Genomic DNA, 8,483 nt, shown 5'->3' with positions numbered 1-8,483 from the left:
AAGCATAAATGCTTAGTGAGTTCCCCAATATACAACTTACGCACATACGCCTTTCCAGGCCCGACCTTCCGGTCCATGTGTCTCTGGGGACTTCCGTCCCTGCTGGGTAAACCTTCCGGCCTTACCCACGTCGACCTTCCGGTCCATCACACATCATATCGCCTTCCGGCCCATAATATAATCGCCTTCCGGCCCATAACATACATAGCACATATAACATATAACATACCACATATAGCATACATATCACATATCATAACCGACCTTCCGGTCACACAGTCAAACCCTTCCGGGTACAGTATAGTGAGAAGACTCACCTCGTAAATGCTGAAAACTAGCAACTCCTGAAATCACTCGTGCACAAACCAACGAGCTACAACCCTCCTATAACATTACATAATTCATTAGCACTCATATCATCTAAGTGTGACTATCCCTAAGAAGTCAGACTCAGGTCAACTCTGGTCAACGGTCAACGGTCAACTCGACTGGACTCGGCGAGTACCATGGCGACTCGGCGAGTCTAGTCGTCCTCACCAATTCCTGAATATTCCCTTTCTACTCGTCGAGTATCCCTCTTGACTCGACGAGGTCCTCGTGGAAGAATCGCGGGGCCACCCCGACTCCACTCGCCGAGTCTGATGAACAACTCGGCGAGTCCCAGTAAATCTTCAAGCTACTCGCCGAGTCTGAAGAACAACTCGGCGAGTCCATGCCATGCAGACGAGTAACTGCTTCCTGAGATAAGTCTCGTCCCGAAGTACACATGCATGGGACCTTCTGGACCTCAAAAGGTCCTAATACAAGATTATAGTCGTGGGGTAACAAGGCATTACTTCATCAATTCACTAAATGGGTTCTATAAACCCTAATTTCATGAATACATCAATATAGCAGAGCATACACGAATTCTTACCTGGATGATGTATTCTCTGTATTCCCAATCCTCAGAATGTGACCTCCCTGCTGCTCTTTTAGCCAATCCTTCCTCCTCCTTGCACACCCACTCTTCTATAACCAACAATGGCCTAAGATCCTTGCTCCTGCTGCACTAATCGATTTAGGGTTCTTCTCAGAAGGTTAAAACGAACAATGACGGCCAATGGACCCCTTTTATACGTCCCAAACCTGAACGGTTAGGGTTTCCGCTAAACAGCGTCGACTCGCCGAGTCTATATCTGGACTCGTCGAGTCCAGTCGCGGACCCGCGACCAAGTCTGCGATCCTACTCGGCGAGTCTAGGCTCCAACTCGCCGAGTCCCCTCTTAAATCACCCCAAAAACATAATTTTAATAATACCTGAGATTCCGGGCTGTTACAACTCTCCCCCACTTGGATTAGACTTCGCCCTCGAAGTCTCACTCTGCAAATAGTTCCGGATGCTGCTCCCGCATTTCGCGCTCCGGTTCCCAAGTCATTTCTGATCCCTTACGGTGTTGCCATTGAACCAACACCAGAGGTACCTCCTTGTTCCTCAGAACCTTGATCTTCCGATCCCTGATAGCCACTGGTCTCTCCGCGTAATTCAGACTCGCATCCACCTGAATATCCTCCAATGGAACCACTGCCGACTCATCGGCTATGCACTTCCTCAACTGCGACACATGAAAAGTGTCATGGATCTGACCCAACTCCGCTGGCAACTCCAACCGGTAGGCTACCCGACCTATCCTTGCAATCACACGAAATGGCCCAATATACCGGGGCCCCAACTTGCCTCTTTTCCTGAACCGAATCACTCCTTTCCAAGGAGAGACCTTCAGGAGAACGAAGTCGCCGACTTGAAATTCAAGCTCGGATCGGCGCCTGTCTGCATAACTCTTCTGTCGGCTCTGGGCAGTCAATAATCTTTGTCTCACTTGCTGAATCTGCTCTGTCGTCTGGAGTATGATCTCCGTGCTGCCCATCACTCTCTGTCCCACCTCTCCCCAGCAAATGGGAGTCCGACACCTCCTACCATACAACAGCTCGAAAGGCGGCATCCCAATGCTCGAATGATGGCTGTTGTTGTAGGAAAACTCTGCCAATGGTAAATACGCATCCCAACCACCCCCGAAGTCTAACACACACGCTCGGAGCATGTCCTCCAGTGTCTGAATTGTCCGCTCGCTCTGACCGTCTGTCTGGGGATGGTATGCGGTACTAAAATGCAATTTAGTACCCAGCTCCTCATGGAATTTCTTCCAGAATCTGGAAGTAAAGCGCACATCACGGTCTGACACAATCGAGATCGGCACCCCGTGCCGAGATACCACCTCTCTCACGTATATTTCCGCCAATTTCTTCGCCGAAGAACTCTCACTGATGGCAAGGAAGTGTGCACTCTTTGTCAACCTATCCACGATCACCCAAATTGCATCAACTCCCTTAGCAGTCCTCGGCAATTTGGTGATAAAATCCATAGTAATCTGTTCCCACTTCCACTCGGGGATCTCCAATGGCTGTAACTTGCCATGCGGTCTCTGATGCTCAGCCTTAACCCTACGGCAGGTCAAGCACCTCTCAACGAACCATGCCACGTCCCTCTTCATACAGGGCCACCAATATTCCTTCTTTAAATCCAAATACATCTTTGTAGCACCAGGATGGATCGAGAATTTCGATCTATGAGCCTCTTCCATCAAAGTAGTACGCGTACCGCCCACGAACGGTACCCAAATCCGACCCTGAAACGTCATAAGGCCTCGACTATCCTTGACAAACTCTGAGATTAACCCCACAACCCGCTCTTTCTTCTGCATTTCTGGTCGCACAGCCTCTGCCTGGGCCCCACGAATAGCGTTCAATACTGGAGTCATCACAGTCAGTCTCAAGCATACGTCTCGCAATGGAGTGCTCTCCGCCCTGCGACTCAATGCATCGGCTACCACATTAGCCTTGCCTGGGTGGTACAGGATCTCACAATCATAATCCTTGACCACATCCAACCACCTCCTCTGACGCATATTTAGGTTGGGTTGATCCATCAAATACTTCAAGCTCTTATGGTCCGTGTATATCGTACATCGAACCCCATACAAGTAGTGACGCCAAATCTTGAGAGCGAACACTACTGCCCCCAACTCTAAATCATGCGTGGGATATCTCGTCTCATGAGGCTTCAGCTGCCTCGACGCATAAGCTATCACATGACCCCTCTGCATTAACACTGCGCCCAAACCCGAAATCGATGCGTCGCAATATACCACGAAATCTTCCATCCCTTCTGGAAGAGCTAATACCGGGGCTTCGCACAATCTTTGGCGAAGTGTCTCAAAGGAGGTCTGCTGTTCGGGCCCCCATGAGAACGTAACACCCTTCCGGGTCAATCTGGTGAGTGGCACTGCGATCTTGGAGAAATCCTTGATAAATCTCCGATAATACCCTGCCAACCCAAGGAAACTTCTGATCTCAGAGGGTGACTTCGGCACCTCCCAACTCATCACCGCCTCAACCTTGGCCGGATCGACCAATATCCCTCTCTGATTGACCACATGTCCTAGAAACTGGACTTCCCGCAACCAGAAGTCACATTTGGAGAACTTTGCATAAAGTTTCTCTGACCTCAATACCTCAAGGACCTCCCTCAAATGCTCCTCATGCTGCTCTCTCGATCTCGAATACACCAGAATGTCGTCGATAAATACGATCACCGACCGATCCAACATCGGCCTGCATACCCTGTTCATGAGATCCATGAACACCGTCGGGGCATTGGTGAGTCCAAAAGGCATCACCACAAACTCATAATGTCCATATCGCGTCCTAAACGCTGTCTTCTGGACGTCTTCATCCCGTACTCTCACCTGATGGTATCCTGACCTCAGATCGATCTTGGAAAACCAAGATGCTCCCTGCAACTGATCGAATAAATCATCGATCCTCGGCAACGGGTAACGGTTCTTGACCGTTAGCTTGTTCAACTCCCGGTAATCAATGCACATCCGGTGTGAACCATCCTTCTTTTTGACGAACAGAATAGGTGCTCCCCATGGCGAGCTGCTCGGCCGAATGAATCCCTTTCCCAGCAACTCCTGGAGTTGCGAGGACAACTCTTGCATCTCTGGAGGTGCAAGACGATAGGGCACTTTGGCAATAGGCGCTGCCCCCGGAACCAGATCGATACTAAACTCTACTTGCCTCACAGGCGGTACTCCCGGCAACTCCTCGGGAAAGACATCTGAAAACTCGCGCACCACCGGAACTTCCTCAACTGACTTCGGTTTCTCAGAAACCTCCCGCGTATCCATCACATACGCCACGAAACCCTTACAGCCCTGCCGTAGACACTGCCTCGCCCTAGCGGCCGAACAAAAAGCTGACCCCGAACGGGTACCCTCGCCGTATACCGAAAGAACTCCCCCTCTAGGGTCTCGTATAGTCACCAATTGACGCTCACAGTCGATGACAGCGCCGAACCGGCTCAGCCAGTCCATGCCCACGATGACACAGACATCCCCCATCGCGATAGGAATCAGATCAATCGGGAATCCAACCCCGAAAATCTCTAGTACACATCCCCGAAGAACCTCCGTAGCACAAATCACCTTCTTGTCAGCTATAGAGACTCTCAAAGGTCGACTCAATGACTCACGACTAACGCCAATATGCTGACTAAAGGCCAAGGACACAAAGGACCTACTCGCACCCGAGTCAAATAACACTAAGGCAGGCACAGAGTTCACCAGGAAAGTACCTACGCGCATAATAACATAAGCATAACATATCGACATTAAAATAATTACATGAGTTACAACATACCTGCCACAACATCGGGCGCAGCGCGGACCTCTTCCGCTGTCAGCTGAAAGGCTCTTCCCCGAGCCCTCGGGGCCTCGGCCTTCACCGGTCGAGTCGCAGGAACTCCGGCAGCAGGTGCAGATCCCTGAAGAAGCTGAGGGCACTCGGCCTTCCTATGGCCAGTCTGGTTGCAATGAAAGCAAACCGAAAATCCCTTGGGGCACTCCCTAGCAATGTGCCCCTCCTTGCCACACTTGTAGCAAGCACCAGATCGACATACTCCATCATGACTCTTGCTGCACTTCCCGCAAGTGCGACCCTTCGAACCTCCTGTCCTCGAATCAGCGGACTTGGTCCGCTTGGCTGCCGGCTGAAACTGAGCCGGTCGCCGATCCACCCGCTGAGACTCGGCCTCCTCCCTAGCCTGGGTCTCCAACTCGATCTCGCGCTTCCTGGCATTCGCCTGAAGCTCAGCAAAAGTATGGTAAGTGGAGTTTGACACAAACTCCCGAATATCCCTCCTCAAGACACCCAAGTATCGGCTCATCCGAGCCTGCTCTGAGGACACCAGCTCAGGGCAAAACATCGCCCTCTCATGAAACTTCCGTGTAATCACCGCAACAGAATCGGTACCCTACTTGAGGGTTAAGAACTCCTGCACCAATCGTTCCCTCTCCACTGGGGGAACGTACTCATCCCTGAACATGGCAGTAAACCCCTCCCATGTCACCGCTGTAGTCTCTGCCAAAATGAAATTCGCTGTCACGAACTTCCACCAGTCCTTCGCTCCCAGACGGAGCTGGTTCAAAGCGAACCGTACCCTCAGGTGCTCCGGGCATGAACAAGTATAGAAGCACCCCTCTATATCTGCGATCCACCTCATCGCAGCAATCGGATCCTGCGTCCCATCGAACTCTGGTGGCTTCGTGTTGCTGAACTCTCGGAACAGCAATGAATCACCCCCCTGTGGCCTAGCAGCGGCCACAGCTGCGGTAGCTGCAGCGGTTGCAGCCTCAGTCAATGCGGCGTACCGCTCGTCGAACGTCTCCATCAGGGTGGTCTTGATAGACCCAAACATCTCCGGGATCTCAGCCCGGATCGCCGCCGCCACCTCCTCGTGGATCATCTGACGAATATCCTCGTCACTCACACCGCTCGTACTTGCCCCGTGCCGCGGTCTAACCATGATATCTCTGAAATACAACATAAAACTATCAGAGATTCTACCGAGTATAATCGTACTCGACACGCAACCCTACTCAGTCCCAGATATCCAGGGATTCTTACTTGGGCCTCCCACTGACCCGGTGTCCTCGGTAGTACGGGCCCAATACTACCGACCACACCGCATCAATGTTCATCCCAAGTCCTCCTCCCCAAACTCCAGATAGTGAGTACTCTACTTCTGATACGCTCTATCTACCCGCATACTAGCAAAGCATCTCATATAAGCAACTTCCCTAGACTAAGGCATCACAAATCAGGCCACTCTAGTCCTATCATGAATACCTAGTCTTCTAGCATGCATAACAATTCATATCATATAATATTATAAGGTATTTTGGGGATCTTTACCGTTCGGGCGATGGCTGATCGTACACACTGCTTCTTTCTTGCTTACCACAAAACCATTTACAAAAGTTTATGCCTTTATTTGAAAAGTTTCTTCAAATCCTCGGTTTGAGTTCAGTTACCCCCGAAGGTGCACCCGAATCCCTCAAACCAAGGCTCTGATACCAATTGTAACAACTCAAATTTTTCAAACAAATTTTTCATTTTTAAAACATAATTATTTCCATTAAAAACAAGACATAATCAGTTCAATTATTCGGTCAATACAATTATTCAAACTCCCAAGATCATAAAACAATCTTCAGTGTGTATCGATCATGCCGGCGCCTTCCCACGGTCCTCACTAGTACCTGAAATACATGCACAACAACTGTAAGCATAAATGCTTAGTGAGTTCCCCAATATACAACTTACGCACATACGCCTTTCCAGGCCCGACCTTCCGGTCCATGTGTCTCTGGGGACTTCCGTCCCTGCTGGGTAAACCTTCCGGCCTTACCCACGCCGACCTTCCGGTCCATCACACATCATATCGCCTTCCGGCCCATAATATAATCGCCTTCCGGCCCATAACATACATAGCACATATAACATATAACATACCACATATAGCATACATATCACATATCATAACCGACCTTCCGGTCACACAGTCAAACCCTTCCGGGTACAGTATAGTGAGAAGACTCACCTCGTAAATGCTGAAAACTAGCAACTCCTGAAATCACTCGTGCACAAACCAACGAGCTACAACCCTCCTATAACATTACATAATTCATTAGCACTCATATCATCTAAGTGTGACTATCCCTAAGAAGTCAGACTCAGGTCAACTCTGGTCAACGGTCAACGGTCAACTCGACTGGACTCGGCGAGTACCATGGCGACTCGGCGAGTCTAGTCGTCCTCACCAATTCCTGAATATTCCCTTTCTACTCGTCGAGTATCCCTCTTGACTCGACGAGGTCCTCGTGGAAGAATCGCGGGGCCACCCCGACTCCACTCGCCGAGTCTGATGAACAACTCGGCGAGTCCCAGTAAATCTTCAAGCTACTCGCCGAGTCTGAAGAACAACTCGGCGAGTCCATGCCATGCAGACGAGTAACTGCTTCCTAAGATAAGTCTCGTCCCGAAGTACACATGCATGGGACCTTCTGGACCTCAAAAGGTCCTAATACAAGATTATAGTCGTGGGGTAACAAGGCATTACTTCATCAATTCACTAAATGGGTTCTATAAACCCTAATTTCATGAATACATCAATATAGCAGAGCATACACGAATTCTTACCTGGATGATGTATTCTCTGTATTCCCAATCCTCAGAATGTGACCCCCCTGCTGCTCTTTTAGCCAATCCTTCCTCCTCCTTGCACACCCACTCTTCTATAACCAACAATGGCCTAAGATCCTTGCTCCTGCTGCACTAATCGATTTAGGGTTCTTCTCAGAAGGTTAAAACGAACAATGACGGCCAATGGACCCCTTTTATACGTCCCAAACCTGAACGGTTAGGGTTTCCGCTAAACAGCGTCGACTCGCCGAGTCTATATCTGGACTCGTCGAGTCCAGTCGCGGACCCGCGACCAAGTCTGCGATCCTACTCGGCGAGTCTAGGCTCCAACTCGCCGAGTCCCCTCTTAAATCACCCCAAAAACATAATTTTAATAATACCTGAGATTCCGGGCTGTTACACCATCTACATGGATCATAAGAGTGTGAGGTACCTCATGGATCATCCGAATTTGAACATGTGACAACGTAGATGGCTGGACATGGTCAATGATTATAACTACGAGATTCTTTATCACCTATGGAAGGACAATGTGGTATTTGATGCTTTGAGCTGCAAGGCAGCTGATACTCCTGCTCGAGAGCACTGTTTGAGGATGATCATTGACTCCCTGCTACTGGATTTGATCAGGGAGGCTAAGGCCGAGGGAGTCAAGAAGGAAAACTAGAAGCGGGAGAGGATCAGGGGTGCGTGATTGTGTTTTATTTGCACTAGTTTTTTATTTTTAAAATCCTATCAAATCTCAACTAGTCTTAAGCACAATAGGCAGTGTACCTAGTCGTGAAGTTATATAGTTGTGGTAAGAAAGGGTGTTGAACATAGGGAACGTGATGGTTTAGATCAAATAATTCAAATATTAATTAAATTAATAACAAAAAAATAAATATGGTTTTTTTGTA

This window comes from Lactuca serriola, chromosome 3 (genome assembly GCF_051521515.1).
Source record: "Lactuca serriola cultivar US96UC23 chromosome 3, Lser_US96UC23_V15, whole genome shotgun sequence".
In the NCBI taxonomy this organism is placed as follows: domain Eukaryota; kingdom Viridiplantae; phylum Streptophyta; class Magnoliopsida; order Asterales; family Asteraceae; genus Lactuca; species Lactuca serriola.
Note: the sequence above shows the minus strand (reverse complement) of the source record.